The sequence below is a fragment of the Amia ocellicauda genome, chromosome 4, assembly GCF_036373705.1.
Source record: "Amia ocellicauda isolate fAmiCal2 chromosome 4, fAmiCal2.hap1, whole genome shotgun sequence".
Lineage (NCBI taxonomy): Eukaryota > Metazoa > Chordata > Actinopteri > Amiiformes > Amiidae > Amia > Amia ocellicauda.
Genome location: NC_089853.1, coordinates 4,999,146 through 5,019,300, shown reverse-complemented (window position 1 = coordinate 5,019,300; position 20,155 = coordinate 4,999,146). Strand labels below are relative to the sequence as shown.

Here is a 20,155-nt window from a genome sequence, read left to right as displayed (position 1 = left end):
TTACACACTCACACACACGCACACATTAAAAGTAAGCATACAGAGACTTCAGCCCCTTGGTAATCAATTTACACTCTTTAGTTACACATTATTATCGGTGTGAGTCTGGGTTTTGAACATCCTATTATAGTTAATCCTCTTACTGGAGTCTCAATTCATACGCAGGCTCTGAAACTCTTTAGAATATATTTTCCTATACCTCCTCTGTGTTTAACATATCATGTGGACAAGCTTCTGTTGCCTAAACCCAGCACAGATTGTCATCTGATTGTGTGCGAGAGAGAAAAGCGATTGTGTTCTGAATCTTCGCTGTGAGGAATATGGTTTGGGTCCAGTGCCAGGGACCTAAGCCGGCTAAGAGGAAGAGGAAGAGAACTTGTGGAACGAACAAGAGAAACAATACACGCAACTCGGCCAGCGTGCCAAGCTGACCTTTGCACTCCAGAGTTACAGTGTGTTATTCTGAAATGCCGGTGACCTGTGACGAGCCGGGGTCACCTATTCGGGCACCTCTGTCCTGCTCACTGACCTGGCATTACCACGTGGCGGGGTGTGGTGTCCGGGGTCACATAACTCCTCACCTCTCCCACCGGGATTATGTGCCTGTCACCCAATAGCCACATACTTCACGTTCTCCAGAGCAGCCTGGTTTCGCCGAGCAGTGTACAGGGGCCTCCTGTCTCCACAGGCAAACTTATCGGCAGTGAATAAATCATAAACCCGAGCCATCGCCGGGGACGGGTGATGCGTATCGAAAGAGGAATGCATGATTCAGGCAGGTAGGGCAGGAAAGGATATGCGAACCTGGACTAAACACGGCAATTGAGTCCCGGTGCCTGTTGTGAATGGAAACAAAGCTCAGCGTTTAGTAAGAAAGATAAACACAGTTTGTTTTTTGTTATCGTGCAAGACAAGCAGTCAACCTGGGAAGATGTATTTACATACATGCATTCTACATATATACATAATAAGAAAGCCATTTAAAGTATGCAGATTCCTCATGGTCAGTGACAGGGACTAAATTGTATTTTGGCTACATTTATACCACAAATTAATGAGATGATATGATATTATTTCCATGCATAATGTGGATTTCAACAAACCCGTCTGCAGACCCGAGAGCGCGTTGCATCGTGGAGATATGATGTGTGTCTGCAGGATTCCATTAGCACAAGGGTTAGTGTGCAACGATACACGTCTATGTGTCACGCAGTTCATTTAGTAGCGATAATTCAAACCCCCCACAGAAATGGCCAATTACAGTGCTTCCCCGTGGAACAGAAACTACCCTCGTTTGTTGACCTCTTAATGCGTGTTTTAACATCTTCCCTCTGAATTGTAATTAATCTAAGGGAGAAATAAAATCCAAATTCCCAAGATGAAAGATTTCCAGACCTGATGAAGATCTGGGTCCGTATTCTGTTGGGACTCAGACCAAATGGCTCGAGTGAAGAAACTCTGAAATCTGCCGTAACTTTATATTGCGTACTTTATAGAGACTGCGTGTTATTTGAATAGTATTATAGTATTCTTCATCTCTCTAACTCCATATGAACATATCCCTTCAGCTAAGAGCAAACCTCACCATCAAAGCTACAGATCCCAGAGTCTGCGTTGGTCTGGAGAGGGGGGGGAAGTCATCCCTTTTATCCTGAATGATGCAACGTGTTTTTTTCACCTTGTTTTTGTACTTGTTGTGAAATAAGTAGAGCTGACAGCTAAAATGTTGAAGGAATTTCAATTCTACCCTCACAGGTTACACAACAGGGTTTATTTTTCACAAATGCAAATAGAGGAGACTTAAAAGACTAGTAAGATCAATATTTTTATATATTTATATATATATATATATATATTGATACCAACCAGTCTATCTATGCCCTTAGTGTGAAGAATAATTGCTGTTTGCTTTGTTGCTTTCTGGACCTCAGACTTGAATGATTAAGGATGATATAGTGTATGACATCCGATCCGTCTCTCGTTCTGTTGCGTCTAGTATTTCATGCTCAGAGTTAATGTGACATAATTTAGCATTCATTGTTAATATTGATTGTTGTATATGATACAGTTCTCTGATTCTTTAAGGACTGAGAAGTAGGTACCCAATTCTGCCTGAATGAGGAATGTACACCATTTGCATCCACTTTGTTGTGGCGCTCACCGCTCAAGAACACGTTTGAAAACACTTTGTTGTGCACATCATTCATAATTGAATGTGCTGTGATGATTAAAGTCATTTTAATAGTAATTCATTCTTCATGAGATGTTTGAGGCTCTCGCCGTGCCTTCGCATCTTTCCACTCTTTAGCAGAGCTTAGGAATTCCTGCGGTAACTCGAAGACAACGAAGAAAAGGTTTCCAAATCCAATTAAGCCATTCATTATTTTTGCTGAAATAGTGACAGCTTCCCCCTCTTTTCTGCATCTTTCAACATAGCAGGAGTCTGCTGTGGAATTTGGTTTAATGCCCTCCTTTCATGAGGATTTGATTGCCTTTTTAAATGAGTTTTAAGCCAATAATAGTCCGTCCGCAGGTTGCTTCGTGTCAGTTCACAGAAGTGTTTTGTTGCTGTAGATATGCCGGAGGAGATTAAGTGCAGAGGTCTGCCAGGAACGAAAACCGTTTGATCACATGGGTCTTACCATTTGTTTTGTAAACGTATATCATAATTTGCTTTAACTGTACTAGTATTCCTCTACACTAAATTATCTTTGTAGCATTTGTGACTGTGTATTTACATCCTTTAACTGCAGAAACCATAAATATCTGTTATTTGGACGGCAGAGGTTCCCCTAGCTTCTGTTTCTCCATACTGATTCTCTGTTAACTACAGTCCAACACAGACGATGTTGTGCGGTCACACACCACAAACTGCCACCGAAGCACGAAGAGACCTCAAGCCAGCTTCACAAATCTCTTCCAAATTGGACAGAAACCGAGCCGTTGTACCGACGACAGATTATCCAGAACATTAATAAAGCACACGGAGCACTCAGACTCGATGGCTCTCTTCACAGTTGGAGTGTAGGGCTGGCGGTGGGGATTCCTTATTTTATTTTTATTTGCATAATTCTCTGTCCCTCTTCTCATCGGCTGTTGTAATCTGTCACTGCCGAAGCTTTATGAAGGGAAATTCAATAAATATAAACTGTCTTGTTAGCAGTACAAGCGAAACCAGGAACAATTGGGATCCAATGAGATGGATGGCTGATATCCAGTCTGTAGATCGTCTGTTGTTGTGTGATTTTCATCCTCAGGTAATGTGAAGGACTCGGCTATCTCAAGGGAAATGTAGTAGTAGTAGTGAATGATTTGTCAGGCATATTTCTCTCTGCAACTATACCTAATTGAAAAGTTAACGGCTATAAAAGTTGTCTTTGTATTAAAACGCCAATATCTTTGGATAAAATGGACGAGTAGAACAAATCCTAACCAGAGTGAGGAAGCTGGAGTGAATCTCTCCTTCTGATGCACAGGATAGGAAATGGGCATTAAAGGATATAAAATTACATTTGTGACCTATTAGCAAAGTGTAAATGGCCATAATTGGGTTAATGCAATTTGTGTGCCTCTGCCTCCAAAAAAAAAAGAAAGAAATCGCTTATACAATGAAGAGGAAATTACACAATTGAGAGCAAATGCGTTATTGACTGCAGGTATTGATGGGACTTCGAGTGCCGAGGAGCCATTGAGCGTTCAGCGCATCTCCCAGCTGTGTGTTTGTGGCGACGAGAAGCCAAAGTAATGCGTCTGTAAAGGCCAATTGACTCAATACTGACTCCTTTGTGTAGCCGGGGCTCTTAATGTGTGTCTGGTTTGTTTCTGTCATGATCCTGGAAGTGGGGCTAATGGCCTGAGCTCAGATAGGACCAGCTGATCCATCCTGTTCACACAACCTGTTGTTCTCTTTCAGAGGCTCAAAACAGACATAGACCTGCATCGAAGCCCACCTTTACATGCTGTTTATACCCCTTTAAAGCCGCGCGCTACACTTGCTTTGGGGATGGGTTTTGTCTTTGTTCTCCGTGCGATTCAGCTTTGTCTGAGTTCTCTGGGCTTTTCCAGCCTCGTAGATTGTGCTGCTCTGAACCTCGATGACCCACAGACAGCCTGCTTGTCTGGGGTATCATCACACCGAGTCACCCGACCCCCCGAGAGCCTCCTCTTGACACAGTTTCACAGGATCTGACGAGCACAGTCTTACAGGTGAACCAGTGCGTCCTTGGGATTTAATTTGTCCTCAATCTGGCTGCATTGTGATGCTCCTTTATGTCCTTAATCATGTTTTGTTCTAAAAAGAAATGGACAGAAGCAACCAAAACTGATTTTGCTTATACTTAAGGTAGTTAGATCTGCAATGATGCTGAGGTATGAACTGCATGTTGAAACTGTTCAACATCAGTCAAACTAAGAACAGAATACGATACTAAAATACTACTATACTAATACTAAAATATCAGGACAATTCCTAATAACCTCTGCAATGGGTTTGAGCGCTACAGAAGACAAGAGTTTATCACTTCTAGAAAAGTAAAGTGAGAGTTACGTCACCTAAACAGTGATTTTATAAAAATAAATAAAGTGGTATAATAGTTACTCTGCGTTACCATATGCATTTGTTAATATATGCATTGCAAGAACCTAAATCAAGCAAAGTGATACTTTAATCTGTAGGAAAACTTATCATGAGGCATGGATAACATTTGCTTTGAAAGCTATGTGGAATACTTTCAGAAAAACGTGAACAAGATTACCTGAGAGACCACAGCGTGGAAAATGTGTGGAAACAGTGGAATTCAGTGAGTAAAATGTAAAAAGCAGTGATCTGCTCGTGTATAATAAATTAATCAATAAATATGTAATATATACATCCAATGGGGATAAAAAATCCCCTGTAGTACTTCATTAATTCTCCGGGCTTGAATTAAAAAAAAAAAAAAAAAATACGAAGTACATAAAAAATACGAGTAAGTGCTTAGAGTGGGAATTAAGAGATTTGGAGTTAAATTAAAATAAACCCAGCTCGGATTTTATGTGCAGAAGGAGAAATCGGCCACCTAACACCTCGGTAATGAGATCCTGAGGAGCGCTGTGTGTTGCTCTGCAGACAGGAGCTCTGACGGCCGCTGAAGGCTTGTATCCCCAGCTTTGAGCCAGCGGTTCTGCTGCATCTCAGTGCATCTCAGTGGCAGCTGTTTCTGCTCAGGCTTTCTGGGTCAAATTAAACACCGCAGCACCTAGAACTACTTGTCCCTCACTAGAGTTTCTTTCCACCTGAAGTGTGATGCGTATGGTATTGTATTTTCAGTTCATCTGAATGGTTTAGACGTAAACCCGATGGTAATATAGTATCAATTGATGGTGTTGATTTTTAGCCACCTGCAGTGTTTTTGCAAAGCAGTTTCCAACAGCGAGCTGCTCAGCCATCGGTGCGAACAGGTGTGACTGGAATTCCTGAAAAGTCGCACAAGAAGAAATAAAAGAGAATAAATCAATAACTTCTCATTTATTTCAATTAAATACATTCCTTACGGAGTTGAACAAGGACTGCAAGTAAAGTAGTTGTGCCTCGATGTATCTGTAGGTGACCTACCTACTACAAACATCGAAATCTTCACTTCGCACAGGAATACTTTTTTTTTTTTAACCTAAAATCTAAATAGTAGTAGTTACTCTGAACAGTGGTGTCACAGGGGGCTTGATAATGGGTACCCTTTCAGTCAACCCATCTCTGCATCGGTGTCGCCCATGAAACTCCCCTTCCAGGAAAACACCTCTGGGCAGCGGGGCTCTCGTTATGATCAGGTCATGACAAATTAAGCCCAGGGACATGTGCAGCAAGTTGTGCAACATAACAGATGTGATAGGTGCAGTGACTCACGTTATCCTCCCGTATTCAACCAGACATCTGTTTTCAGCTGGGAAATACGAACCGGGATGGTCCTCAGAAGCAGGTCAAGTGTGTACAAGTGTCTCACCAGTAAGGAGGACAGGAAGCTCCTCCAGCCAATACAGGGAGCAGCGGCCGATGGAGGAATGTTTTGTGTTCCCATGAGTCTTGTGTGACCCTGCTGGCAACAGATGGAAGGATTAGGATATGATCGTGGTCTCATTAAGCATCCGGTCCCATGTGTGTCTCACCTGGATTGTAACAACTTTGTGTGAAGAAGTGTCTCCTGTTTTCTGTCTTGAATGCCTTGAAGCCCAATTTCCATTTGTGTCCTGGGTGCGTGTGTCCCTGCTGATCTGGAAAAGCTCCTCTGGTTTGATGTGCTCGATGCCACTTTCATGATTTTGAAGACTTGAATCAAGTCCCCACGTAGTCTCCTCTGTTCCAGGGTGAAACGGTTCAGTTCCTCAGTCTCTCAGTAGGACATTCCCTTCAGACCTGGAATAAGTCATGCACTTCATATATGTGATTGTGTGTGCTTGTAGGTTTACTATACATCATGTAAATAAGAGTAAATTGGCTTTGGTTGGGGGTAACTTATGCCTGCTAACCCTGGAAAGGTTTGTATTCAGTGCCAGTAATGTAGTTGTGTCAGCAATGGCCCACATTTTTTGTTTTCAGGCATTGTCTTCTGTGTCCCACGATGATCATACGGCCACAACACGTCTTTGTTTTAAAAGGGAGCTAAACTCAACACTTTGGTTGAACAGGGTAATCAGAGCCTCGCTTGCTGGTCTCCCCGTCTGCATATCTCTTGATTAACGCTGAAGTAAAGTAATATCTGTACGAGACGAGACTGGTTTGATGCATTTTTCCTTGCCAGCTTTGATTTATTCCTTCAGGAGCCCCTTTACATCTTAAAGATTACATCCCTTTCAAGTTATTCTGCTTGACACTTGTGTGACAGGCTATTTTGAGGTCTGGGGTAGCGGAATCAGACTTGTAATTTAGCGTCTGTGCTTACTCACTAGATAATGCAGTGCCAGCGGAGGCAGGCATCCCCCCCACACATCCGAGATCTCCTGATAATTCATAACCTGCTTGCCTGTCATTATGTTTTTTCAACAGTAAACCCAAACCCGAAAGTGTTGGGGAATAACACCGTCTGCTACCATTAAATGCCTCAATAAACCTTTAATCGGGAAGATTGCGATCACCTGTTCCCCGGCATTCATTTTCGCGATCCCCCGGCTCCTCAATTACCCACTTCAATTACGCTGTTGTATCAGAAGTTTAATAAAACCGGAGTTGATTAAAACTTTAGCATGAAAGGAAAAGGTGTTAGGAAATGCAAACAATATTCTCCGTGACTGTGAAATAGGTAAATGCGTTTCCCTCCAGGATAATTTGGCAGTTTAGAAAAACAAAGCTCTCGGATCACAGCAGGCATTTTGCCATCTCTCCATTTATCCATTATTTATGAATATTCTGCATTCTCAAGGCTGGAGAAAAACACGGTTAAATGAGGCTTAAACAGCCCTGCGGTACTTTGTTGTGCCCTGATGTTCTGGCTTCAGACTTTGTCATCGGTAGAACCTTTTGGTATCCCCCCCCACCGAACACGCACATACACACTTAAAGGACATGTGGTGTATCGACAGCCGGCCACCATTACTACTCACGGGAATGAGAGAAGGGAAATGCAGTGCTGGGAACTTTGCCTAAATGGCTTTTATAGCAGGTTTTTAAAACTGTTCAGCACAAGCCTGACACTGTACAATTGTAGAGGTTGAATACCGAGGTGTGTGTGTGTGTATATATAGCAACACAGTGCAGGGTGTAGTTCTTCATGGTGGGTATATCAGGCGGTGTAGGCGAATACCAGACGGATACCTGTTAGGAGAGCGCACTTGTAAGGAGCACACGCCCCCTCATGCATCGCTCTGTACCCAAGGGAAATGCGTCTGGGGGGTCTGGAGCGCTAGGAAAGCAAGGCGTGCGAGACAGGGAACATTCTGTGGCTTTTCAACCATTTCTCTGACTGACAACACGCTTTGGACATCATGGTTCTTCTCCAACCCGTGGTCGATCGCGGACATGACCCCAAACGCCTGATTTGCATATAAATCTGACCCTAGAGACCCAGTCTTCTGGTAGAGCCATTCAGTAGAGCTCTGACCCCTGCAGGCACGCAGTATCACCCCCAAAGATGGACAAAAGAAGCTGTGGAATGGATCCCAAGAGATTAAACAAACAATACACGAAGACTGACACACTAAAGATGAGGAGATGACATCAGAAGCTTTGACCTGGAGCAGAGACTCTGTGCAGTGAGACAAGTGGAAACATCTTGTGAGGGACTTCATCTATCAGTAGTGTGTGTGGGTATATATATACTTTACACTTTCTGGTCTTCTCAAGGGAAGGGTGTTAGGAAGTACCATAAAATGATAATGGTTAAAAAACATCTGGACAAATATAATCTTGAACGGCAACACTGGTGCAAGAATTTGCTGATCTTAATTACTACTGAAGTGAAAAACATGAAAGATGTTGCAGAAACAGCCAACCGTTTTCTTAAATCAAAGAACCGAGCGTGTTGCTGAACTGATTCATTTCCCCCGTATAGTTAAGGTAACTATGTATCCGTAATACATTTCTGGTCCACAGCACAATGATTCGATATAAATCATTTCATAACAGGAAAGCGCCGAGCCGTAAGATCGCGTTTACTTTGCTCCGGTTGCAAAACGCAATGTTTCGCTAACCTCTGAGAGGGACCAGCCGGGAGAGCTGGGGAGGACTAATCTTTGACTTTGAGGCCTTGCTCTGCAGTTCAGCCCTGGCGTGTCGGCAGGAATGTGTCTGAACCCGTGGCATGTCTGAAAGGAAAGGTGAGAACAGCAGGTGCGTTGCTAAGCTAACTCAGCGTCTCTTGTTTATGTTCAATATTATGCAGCAGAGAAATGTAAGGCTTTTTTTACTGCAAGCATTTTATTAACTCGCTAGCTGGCAATGTGCCCCTTGAGTTTTAATTGCTGATATGCATTAGTTAATTCATTAATAGTAAGTCTGAGTTAGTCTTCATTCAAAGTATGGGAATGTACACATGCACACACATAAGAAGAAAGAACATAAGAAAGTTTCCAAACGAGAGGAGGCCATTTGACCCATCGTGCTCGTTTGTGTCCCCGGGTGCGTGTGTCCCTGCTGATCTAGAAAAGCTCCTCTGGTTTGATGTGGTCAATGCCTTTCATGATTTTGAAGACTTGGATCAAGTCCCTACGTAGTCCTCTCTGTTCCAGGGTGAAAAGGTTCAGGTCCTCAGTCTCTCAGTAGGACTTTCCCTTCAGACCTGGAATAAGTCTGGTTGCTCTCCTCTGAACTGCCTCTAGAGCAGCGATATCTTTCTTGAAGTGTGGAGCCCAGAACTGTCCACAGTATCCAGATGAGCTCTAACTAGTGCATTGTACAGTCTGAACATCACTGCCCTTGTTCTCAATACTACACTTTTGACAATATACCCTAACATTGCGTTTGCCTTTTTTTATTGCTTCCCCCCCCCCCACACTCACACACACACACCGTCACTCACTCTGGCATCAGTTGGATTTCAAATGTAGTTCAACTCTTTGCTTTATACTTTTAACTTTCACATGCAAAGAGAAATAAATTCTTCAGATGCGAGAAGCTACACCTGGAGATTCTTTTAGGTTGTACTTTACATTTGCATGATTCCCCGTGGAGTAAAAACCTCGAGTTCGGCATGGAGAACTCTCTCTTTCAGCTCCGACATCTCGGAGGTTGAATCCAGGTGAGAAGATACGATTTGGGTTTTCTAGGCTCGTTCATTATTATTCTTGTAAGACATCGCAGAAAGGGTTGGAAACGACGATGAGAACCCCTGTCTAATTGGAGCAGAGACATTAGATAAAATACACACACGATTCCATATTAGCAATTATTTCCTCTCACTTTTTCTCAGGAGTAAGAAACCTGATCCCCCTCACCAGATAACCTTCATTAATTTTGCTCTGCCACAGTGCTTCACTTTTAATAATTTCCGGTGGGGTCACATTGTACAGTAATGAAGACAAGCTTTTTTTCCTCCCTCTCTCTCTCTCTCTCTCTCTCTCTCTCTCTATCTCTCTCTCTCTCTCTCTCCCCCTTGGCCGGTGAAGTCTCTGAGATAGTCAGCATTCCAGCTTTCTGCTTGGAAAATGTCTCTCTTTTCTTTTGTCATGGATGGATAATCATTCGCAAGACTCCACACTCCCTACCCCCCTCCCTCTGTTTGGCTTGAAGAAACCAAGTAGAAAATAGAAGTAGCGAGAGAGAGAGAGAGAGAGAGAGAGAGAGAGAGAGAGAGAGAGAGAGAAAAAACCTGAAATCTGATTCTCCGAAGGGGTGTGCTTATCGAGCCATTGTGTTTACAGAGGGAGTTGGAAGTTTCTTGTCAGCCGAGCAAAGTCAGTGCAGAACATGAAGTGGCAGAACCTTTAAAGCTAAAGGTTACGGAACTACACGTTATTCTACAGAAGCAAGGCTTAGGATTTCTCTTTCTTTTAAAAGAAGACACAAGGAAAGAGATTAAAGGAGAAGAGTGCTGATTTGGCAGTTTTTTTCTCTCTCTCGCTCTCTGCTAATCTGAGGGAGGGCAGCGCTATTTGAAGTGAGCAGGGCAGGGGAGAGGGGCGGCCGCTACGCACAGGAAACACACAGGTATGGCAGGTCAAAGGTCGCCGGGTAAAGTCTCCTCTCGCTGGGAGTCTGTGAAGGGAGGCTTTGTGGATCTGTTTTCACTCTGTGGAAACGGCGTCACCTCTGCGTTTCAGGTGCAGGCAGAGAGACTTCCAGGTGTGGATTTGAAGGCAAGCTTGTCTCGTTTTGATGTTCATTCTGCGGTATAACTGGGGGTAAAGAGGGTGAGCGCGCGGGTTCCTTATCTGCGGGAAAGCTGTCGCCGGTGCCGCTCAGACAGGTTTCTTTCGGACGTGCCGCTGGAATGCAGTGCAGACGTCCCGATTTGTGTGATTCCTTTACTTCTGTGCCATGGAGAGCAGACGTGCCAAGATCCTCCTGTTCCAACAGGTTGTGTGTGCCTCGCGTGTTCCTGCGCGTTTGAAAGTGCTTTGGAAGTTTCTGCAAGGTTGCTACTAGGTTGTGTGTTTATCCATGTGGCTTTCAATACGCTCCTACAGTGGTCAATTGAATTAGGCTACGTCTGTTTTAATCTATCTTTCTGTGTGTCTATTATATTATGGGGGTGATGATGATGTCACACACTGCTTGTGGAATAGGGAGAGTTGTGACATCCTTCTATGGGAGATATTGTAAATAAATTATTCTAAAGCCCCAGTCATGGTTTAAAATCCAGGACTAATTCTGTGTTTGTATTAGTTTTCCATCTACTGATTTGTTTTCAATCCCTTGATGTGAGAGTTTGTAACCATGACGTGACCTCCCCACAAGCCCGTTGGACCCGGGAAAGAAGAATCTGGTCCACGGCCACAATTTTTTCGGTCATAATCCAACATCCGAGTGTCCTTGAGACGCAAGGAACTGATCGAAGATTGAACTGAGCATCTCTGATGACGACAAGGGTTTCTGTTGTCCAGAATAATCTATACATTATTAGGCCTCAAATTTACTTTTAAGGTTTTTTTTAATGTCTTTTTAATGAGCCGTTAATTGATCAAAGAGAGGTATTCCCTAAAAGGTACGTTTTAATACTGCTGCTCACGGTTTTAATTCTCCTTATAGAAAAACAATCAACACCACTGCATTTAGACGAAGATAGTAAGATTGTGAAACACCAGTAATTATGTGTTTTATACTGTATATATAAAGGCAGCCAGGAATTTGTCATCTAAATTGCTCCCCTTCAATCCATTTCAAACGTGGACAATACGCTTCTCTAATCCGCTGTTTGTGGGTTTGCGTTTTTTTCATATCGCACCCTCTGCTTTGGCCTGTTTTTGTTCATATCGAGTGGCTGCGTGAATACCAATTTTATTAATTAGGCATACTTTGCTGGCTTTCTAATTAGGTTTTGATTGCTTTTATTACACCGTTCCATGTTTTCTTTCTCTTTTGTCTTGCAAACATCAGCGGCGTACGTACTGGTATTTAGGTTATACGATAATTATAATGTAATTAGTTCAGTAGAAATCGGAGGCCTCGGTCTCACAAAGGCCTGTGAAATGATCCTGTGGCCCGGCCTGCGCATTCCCGACCGCAGTAAATAAATATGCAGGATAAGTCTACTGTATTGATCTAAATGAGTCATTTATTCCTGCGGAGACGTGAGTGTCTCAGGTTAAGGAGAATGCATAAAGGCCGGGATTGAGATTCAGTTGGCAGACCCGGCCCGAGTGCAGAGGACAGGCCGAGGTTTAAGTGACACTTAAAATTCCTTTTGTTATTTATCATGGCAAGGCCAAGGGGGTAGAAAATAATGGCCTATTAAGAAAGTCATTCGATATTAATAATTAAAGCCGGGGTCTCTGAATCGTATTTCCTGTGGCTTTCCCAGTGGGAGCGCTTGTCTGCATTTGGGTCGTGAGTTTTCTCTCGTTTATTGACTGCATGAAATCAAAATAATACAATTATTCTACAACACTTGCTTAACAAAACATAATTAAAGCGGAACCGATTACTACATGAATTGACTCGTATTACCTTGTGTATAAATATGCATAAATATTTCAGCAGACGTGGGAAAATGTCATTAAATAATGACTGCGTGGAAATTTCCAAGGAGCAAAGTCCAGCTCAGGTAATGGATGTGGGGTTTTTTTGGTGGAAATCGGAGATTAATGTAACTGGAGGTGAGGATAATAAGCCTTTACTTTTATAGCTGGTAGGAGATACGGCTGTGCGGTCTGCAGTCTTTAAATCGTTTTAAAAATCTCAGAGAGCTCCACCTACATACCGGAGAAGAGCGGTTATAATTGTTACCTGAGGAAAAAGAACCAAAAAAAAGGCCCTGAATTGTTCAATCTAACTAAATAACCGCTGCTTTCCGTTTATACCGTCATCCAGGGGCTTTGACAGGGGGCCACAGGGGCCGGCGCAATGTTGTGGATTCAGATTATGCAAGAGGCATTGAAGCAATAGGTCCTCGGTGAGATTTAATTCAGATTGCGCGCATCGTTGATAACTGTTGCCAATTCAAAAATAAAAAAAAGTAATTTCTCCCGGGAGCGGGGGAATGGCTATCCCAGACGGGCGAGTGCTCAAGTCAGCGTTACGGCCACAGACCCTCACACTAGCCGTAAAGAAAGCGATTACTGTTATTAATGTTATGAAATCCCACCTGACAAGGGCTGCCCAGCTGTGGAAAAGGCTAAATAACTCCTCGGCACTTTGCATGTATTACTGGGGGAAAAAAACACAAATAAAGTCCTTAACGTCTGCGAATCCAATTTCGAAATACAGCGTGATTCATTACCAATTTACAGCACAATAGATATTGCAGGGCTTATCTGAGCACCGTGGTAAATTGAATGAAACATGATCAAGCCAAGGTTTAATTCCAGGATACAATTTGAATTCTAAGCAGCGTACGTATACAAAGACCTGCGCAGTGTGGACAGTGGGACAACCTTTTATACGCACTGTGCGCGTCACTCTTTGGAGTCCGGAGGGAGCGAGATAAAGATTGCAATTCTTTCTTTATTAGGCAACAGCTTTTCCCGTTTATATGTGAACACACGGCTGGCTAAACCTAAGGCATCAGGTCTGAACGGTTATTAATGTCGCAGATGGTATTTTATACACAGTCGGGCCTCATGTTTTCCTCTTACTGTTTTCTTAGTTCATGGTGTCTCTTGCAGAGCTTTGGCTGTAAACCGCGCTGAGCTGTGCTAATAATGATGGAAATAAAAGCAAATGTTCTGGGGATTGAAGGCTTGTATAGTGTTTCTCTTACTAATGCAGAAACAACACAAAACAGGACCAAGTAATCCTGGGGGCTGTATTCACAAATATCGCTACATTCATTAGTTTCCTTCACTGCACACTTTGTATGGCCTTGAGTCTTTTCTGGTTAACAGTTTTAAATGCATTTAAAACCTTTTGAAGACCAGAGCAAACCCCAGCCCCCAAGGAGTTCACCTGACACCTACTGGGGTCTGTCACTGCTTCGGAGGACCAACGTTTCAAGAAAGATATCGCTGCTCTAGAGGCAGTTCAGAGGAGAGCAACCAGACTTATTCCAGGTCTGAAGGGAATGTCCTACTGAGAGACTGAGGAACCGAACCTTTTCACCCTGGAACAGAGGAGACTACGTGGAGACTGGATTCAAGTCTTCAAAATCATGAAAGGCATCGACCACATCAAACCAGAGGAGCTTTTCCAGATCAGCAGGGACACACGCACCCGGGGACACAAATGGAAATTGGGCTTCAAGGCATTCAAGACAGAAAACAGGAGACACTTCTTCACACAGAGAGGCATCACAATCTGAACAAACTCCCCAGCGATGTGGCTGAAGAGACAATTTGGGATCATTCAAAAACAGACTGGATAGGATCCTTGATCATTTAGTTATTAATGGACACCAAACGAGCACGATGGGGCGAATGGCCTGCTCTCGATTGGACACTTTCTTATGTTTATATGACGAGGAGTTGGACATGAGTGCTTCAGCAACAATCCTGAAGAGTGTGCACTTTTTCTTGCCCTGTAAGATAATCATCGTGAGTGGGAAGCCAACTGTCAGAGGACGTACAATCTTAAGTAACTGCTCTCCCTGCAATGGGTGGCTCCCAAGAAATTGCTTCTGTCCCCGAGCTCCACTGACACTCTGCTGTTGAGCTTCATAACATCGGCTGTAACAAATTGATTTTCTCTTTTCTCTCTGGGATACACTCCGCAGACAAGACGGAGCACCGGCCTGTCTCAGAAAATAATGCCTGTGTTACGGTTGATATTACAAGTCCAATAAACGGTGAATTACATCGTCCAAGAGATTGCTGGAAAAGCCAATAATTTGTGTTGTTCTCAATCCCAAAATCACAGTTAATAAAGTGAACAAGGCGAGAGTGCGGTTTCTAACATGGCGTATCTTTTTACTCGCCACAGATTTGATTGCTTTAGTGTGGGTCCGTGATTTTTAACATGCATATGTTACTGCATTTTACCTGTGAAGCGTTTCATATGATTTTACTTTTTATACCCTTGTACATCACAGAAAGTCCACTCCTCGATATTTACTTTTTAATTCATGTTTTTTCTATTCTAATGGCATTACCTCAGATCCCAAAGAACAGCAGAGAATAGGTAGTGTAGCAAACTCAAAACTAGAACAGGCGTGTAGGGTAGTGAAGGGTTAAGTGTGCTAACTAGGAGCTGATTGTGATTGTGAATTATAAAGAGAACAGAAACACTGCTTCAGGACAATTACCCAAGCTGTTGTCCCATACGAGACGTTTGCTCGTGCTATTCTTTGCTTCAGCTGAAACGCCCTTTGTAAACCCATGTAAACTCCAGGAATGGCCTTGTTTTCAAAGCAAGGTCAGTCAGGACCACGATGGGAGACGGTCGGGGCTCAAATGTGAAAGCAGGACAGAGAGAGACGGAGACGCCCAGAGATGCACTGACATGAAGTCTGGCTTGCGATCCACCTTAGGGTGCCAACTCTGGGAATACAGTCTGGGAGGTTTAATCATGTGACCCCCTCGCGGTTCTGAGTCTTGGCTGTGGACGTCTATGAAATCTGTTATATTTATAATTTTATCAGCATTTTCAAATTGATTATTTTATGACAGACAGGTGTTGTTTATGTGTTTGTTTGATTTATTTATTTTTTACGATAAAGCAGCCCAACCAAATCCAGTCACTCACCTTAAGGCATAAATGACAGATGGAGTAGGGTTAGGGTTCGAGTTTCCCGGATGGGCAGAGAACACAGCCAGGTGAAAGATATTTTAGATGGAATTAATTAATGAAAGATTGGAAAGGGTACACAGTTATCATTTCACAGTGTGATGGATTTATTTATTTATCTTGCCCTTGTTGATTTTCCAAACATCCTTCACATTCCTTAAAAGCTTTAGGAGACATAGCTATACATTACTGTGAAGTGGATCTAATCCTGTACAGAAGTACAAACGATAGTACATGAAACAAACAACGCAAAGCTCGGGGAACGGTGTGATTTCTCCCTCCGTCTTGTTTTCGAATCGGCTGTGCCATCTGCCAGTGACTTGAAAAGGGGCCCCAATTTAAATCAGTTAACCCATTTTCTGGTTGTGTGGAGAATAGTAACTCGCTCATTACTGCGCTTTACTCGACAGTGACCTTGTTTAAACCGCATTAGAAGAGACCTTGTGCCGAGCTGCTGTTCCCACCGAGAGGAGAAAGTAACACGCGTGACTCATGGCTGATGAGGAGATATGTGTCTGAACACCTTTGATTTACAAAAAGGCCCTGTAATCATTTCACACCATAGTTAGATAAGGATACAAGGTGTGCTTTTGTTCTGTGTGTTTTTGTTTTGTTTGGTCACTTCACTTCTCAGAGAAGATACTCTAATAAAATCTCTTTATTTACTCCACCATGATTTTTAGTGAGGAACTCAAAATGTGTTTGTTTTGTAAGTAATAACACCTCCCTGGTGGTTTTGTTCATGTGGGTGTAATACACACAAGACTGTATTGTCGGACAACTGAACTTATTCCACTAAACTGTTCGTGGGAAGTTTTTGGGGGGTGGTGAGATTTTGAAGATCGACCCGGATTTGCGAAGTCCAAGAAAGGACACAGAGTAGATTAGCCTCCTTCTTTTCCTTTTGCAGTTGAAAGGGCAACAAAAACCTGAAAGGAAGATAAAGAAGAAAGAGCTTTTAGTGATTTGAAGATTAGGGTGGTGATGCGTCCGGGATTAGGCTTGTGACCGACCGGACTTCGTGGCTATGATCTCCGTTTCAGATCTGGGTTTAGATGAATAGAAAATGCTAAGTTAGTAATGTTTGTGTGGTGAATCAGGTTATACTGGAAAGAAAAAAAGTTAAAATAAATGTCAACAATAAGCAATACAGAAACAGAAATATGACAGTTCTCACCAGCGTTGTCATCTAAGATCACTTGATGTATTATTTTACAATAACATAAGAAAGAGCTCTTGTTTTAAAGGTCTGGTGATAATTGGTTAATTGGATACTCCGAATTTGAGTTCCTTGCACATGGACACAGTACCAAAGAAAAATCCCTCAGCAAACTGTTTTATTTCTTGCTGTTGGCAACAGAATATGCTATATAGATGGATTAGATTTTTTGATTAAACCATTAAACTCGGAATATATTAACAGCTGTGTAATACAATTCAATCAATAAAGGACCGAAGCGTTGGGATCACGCAGATTTCCGAAAGTACCACCGGCGTAATGAATTCCTTTACTTCCCCTTCGCTGGCATTTAGAAATGTTACACCACCCTTTCTTTCTTTCCGTTTAATCAGATCTCGTGGAGACAACAAGAAAATGTCTCATTATCAACTGTTCCCGTTCGAGCGGTCACCTACTGTGTGGCAGGACTTGAAAGGGTTCTGATGAGGAAAGAGTTATCAGAGCTTATCAGAGCCGTTGCTAATAGGGAAAGTCTAACGTTGATTATTTTTAATCAGTAAAATCTCCTTTTCTGATTATTGTATTTGTAACTAGGTAAGATCATTTTAAACAGTCCAATGGATGGGGGGGGGCGCTGTTTCAAACAGGTTTCCCTTACATTGATTACAGACTAATCTAATCTAATAAAATCCAAGATCGTTCCACGCCGGTGTTTTGTTTTCAGAGAAGAGATGTCAGCATTCGTCTTTCTCCTCTTTCTTCTCCTCAAAGTAAGTCCATTCGGTGAAGATAATTGACTTACCCACCTTTAAGACTAAAGAGCTGTCGTGCTTAATGTAACGCACAGGCTGTTTTCTTTTCGTTTTTTATCTCTTCTCGTGGTGCTTTCTGCCGCTCGCTCAAGGTCTTATCTTTGGAGATCGATAGCATGTTTATTTGAGCAGGGGAAATGAGCTATTTGTGTCACAGGTAAGTCACAGTGACCCGGCACAAGGGGAAATCAATGACCTCTGTGTATACAGCCTTTAAAATACTGCATTCTTTCTGCTGCTTTTCATATCATGCAGAAAAACACACACAATATCACAAGCCCTCTCCAAAACATCTGAAGGCAGTTTCCACAAATGACGATCTCTAGAGGAGGTTTTTAAAGTATAGCAGCTTCAGCAGGAAGTCAATATTTCAACAAATCCTTCATTTGGATTTAAATTGATACTCTATCAGATAAGACTGACAATATTGAATCCGATCACCGGAGGCGTAAAATTGAAAGCTTTTCCACCAAAACGCCCACAGCTTGCCTCACAATGAATGGTTGTCAGGCGGTGTCATCGGAAAATTAAGAAAATGATTTACTACCAAAAGAGGGGAGAATAAATCTGCTTCATCCATGTTCTTTGAAAGTACAAAAATATCACTGAATGAATGTGTTTAAACCAGAGCCAACAAACAAACTGCGGGGGAGGACAAATCTTACTTTAAATCCGTAAATAAACATATAAATAAACTCATTTTGACTGCCTTATATTAATACTTTAATGCTTTTAGTACTAAATTGTCATATAAAGGTTTCGTAAGCTTAAACTGTTACACTTTAATGATCACATTGACTGTAATTATACCACGGTTGAGCGGGGACGAGCTTTTCAAATCGAGGATGCTCAGAACTGCTGAACACCGACTTAAATAGACTGTATTAAAATGGTGAATCCAAAATCTCAAACAGGAACGTCTACCAATTAGAGTTACCATCCACCCTCAGGGGCTCGATTAATCTGGCAGCATATGCTGATGTCAGTCCTCTTCCACAGTCTGTAAAGAACAAATCCATCCCCGATGATACATCATTGTTTGTAAGGTAAAATACGGCTCGCAGCCCTCATGTATGTATTCATAATTTTAAATGACTTTGCTGGAGATAAACGTTTAGCCATTCTGTGCTCCGCAGCAATGGCCAAGTGATTGGTGGACCAGCCAGTGCTTTAATAAAAGATATTTGAAAGCGTGCCCGTGGATTAGAATTTTTAATCACGGCTCTGTTAGACGGTGAGTAGCAGCGCATAAATCCAGCGCAGGACAGCATCGTGCGAAGCTGTGGGTTTTATTAAAATAGCCAGGTACTGCGGTGTCCGTTTATACCCTCTGCCCATCGCCAGAAGCAGCAGACAAATTTTTTAGGCCAGTACTCAATCTGTTGCAAGGAGACGCTTTTCTGCCAAGCTTTTTTTTATTTTATTTTAAGAATACTGCTATGGATTTTAAAGATAGTTATTTAGTTATTATTATTATTATTTGGTTCTTGCTGTATAATGGTGGTGCAATTTTTTTCCCTCTTCTGATACTGATTTTATCAGCCCAATAAAGATTATTGGAGGCAAACCATCCACTTGCATAAGCCTCAAACCCTGTGGACGCATAAATAACGGGAGTGAAACTGTCCTTTCATCGCAGAGAGTTCGAAGCGTTTTGACAGAGCCGATCTTGTAGTGTCGGAGACGTTTAGCTGTGCAGGATAATACGTTAAAAGACATAGCAACTGAAATTGCGGAAATGCATATTTGTTTCCAGTATACAGTGAAGTGAACGCAGTCAGAAACACCTCTGTGGCCAGTTGTGAAATTCTCACCAACGTCTGCCCGGAGACTATGGATAGAAATGTATTAACGTGAATATGCATTTTTGATCCTTCTCTTTTTTATGCTGTTATGCTGTGAAGGGTGTAATAAATAAATCAACAAAGATGTTTAGCTTTTTTCCCCCTCTAAAGCAGTGTGAAGTGCTTTCTAATGTTCGACTTGGGGGGAGAAATGAAAAAGGAAAAAAAAGCTTTTGTTTATGTGACTGACCTCCTGCTCTCACAGATAAGGCTGTTTCACTTGGTAAATTGAGAAGAAATGCGGCGCAGCACCACGATCATAAATCACCCAAGGACAGTGTATGACTGGCAAAATATTTGAGTGAAATTTAGCCTGAGCACAAACTGCTTCCGTGCCTTGTCAGCACTAAAAAAAAACAACAACAAAACAATGGCATCTGGAATGATGATAAAAGTTTCCAGACCACCGTTAGTCTGTCATTATCACTCCTCACCGAGAAAAAAGGCAAATTGTCTTGCATCCGATCTTACCTTTTCCAGTCATGGGTCTAAATTGTGTTTCTGAGAAGCTCGGGTCACAGATTGGAGTGAACACACA

At 42.4% G+C, this 20,155-nt stretch overlaps 1 protein-coding gene across 5 annotated transcripts in view; it reads left to right on the top strand.

Moving 5' to 3' along the window:
• Positions 1-20,155, top strand: part of large2 (LARGE xylosyl- and glucuronyltransferase 2) — a 172,372-nt gene that overhangs the window by 129,024 nt on the left and 23,193 nt on the right. The window contains exon 1 of one of the 5 annotated variants that reach the window (XM_066700595.1): positions 10,250-10,612. The exons of 2 other annotated variants lie outside the window; for them this stretch is intronic. The gene's annotated coding sequence lies outside the window, so the exon portion shown is untranslated. Of the gene's footprint in view, positions 1-10,249; positions 10,613-10,642; positions 10,762-20,155 lie in introns of those variants that run through there. 2 more of the 5 variants (XM_066700597.1, XM_066700596.1) reach the window with 2 other exon arrangements.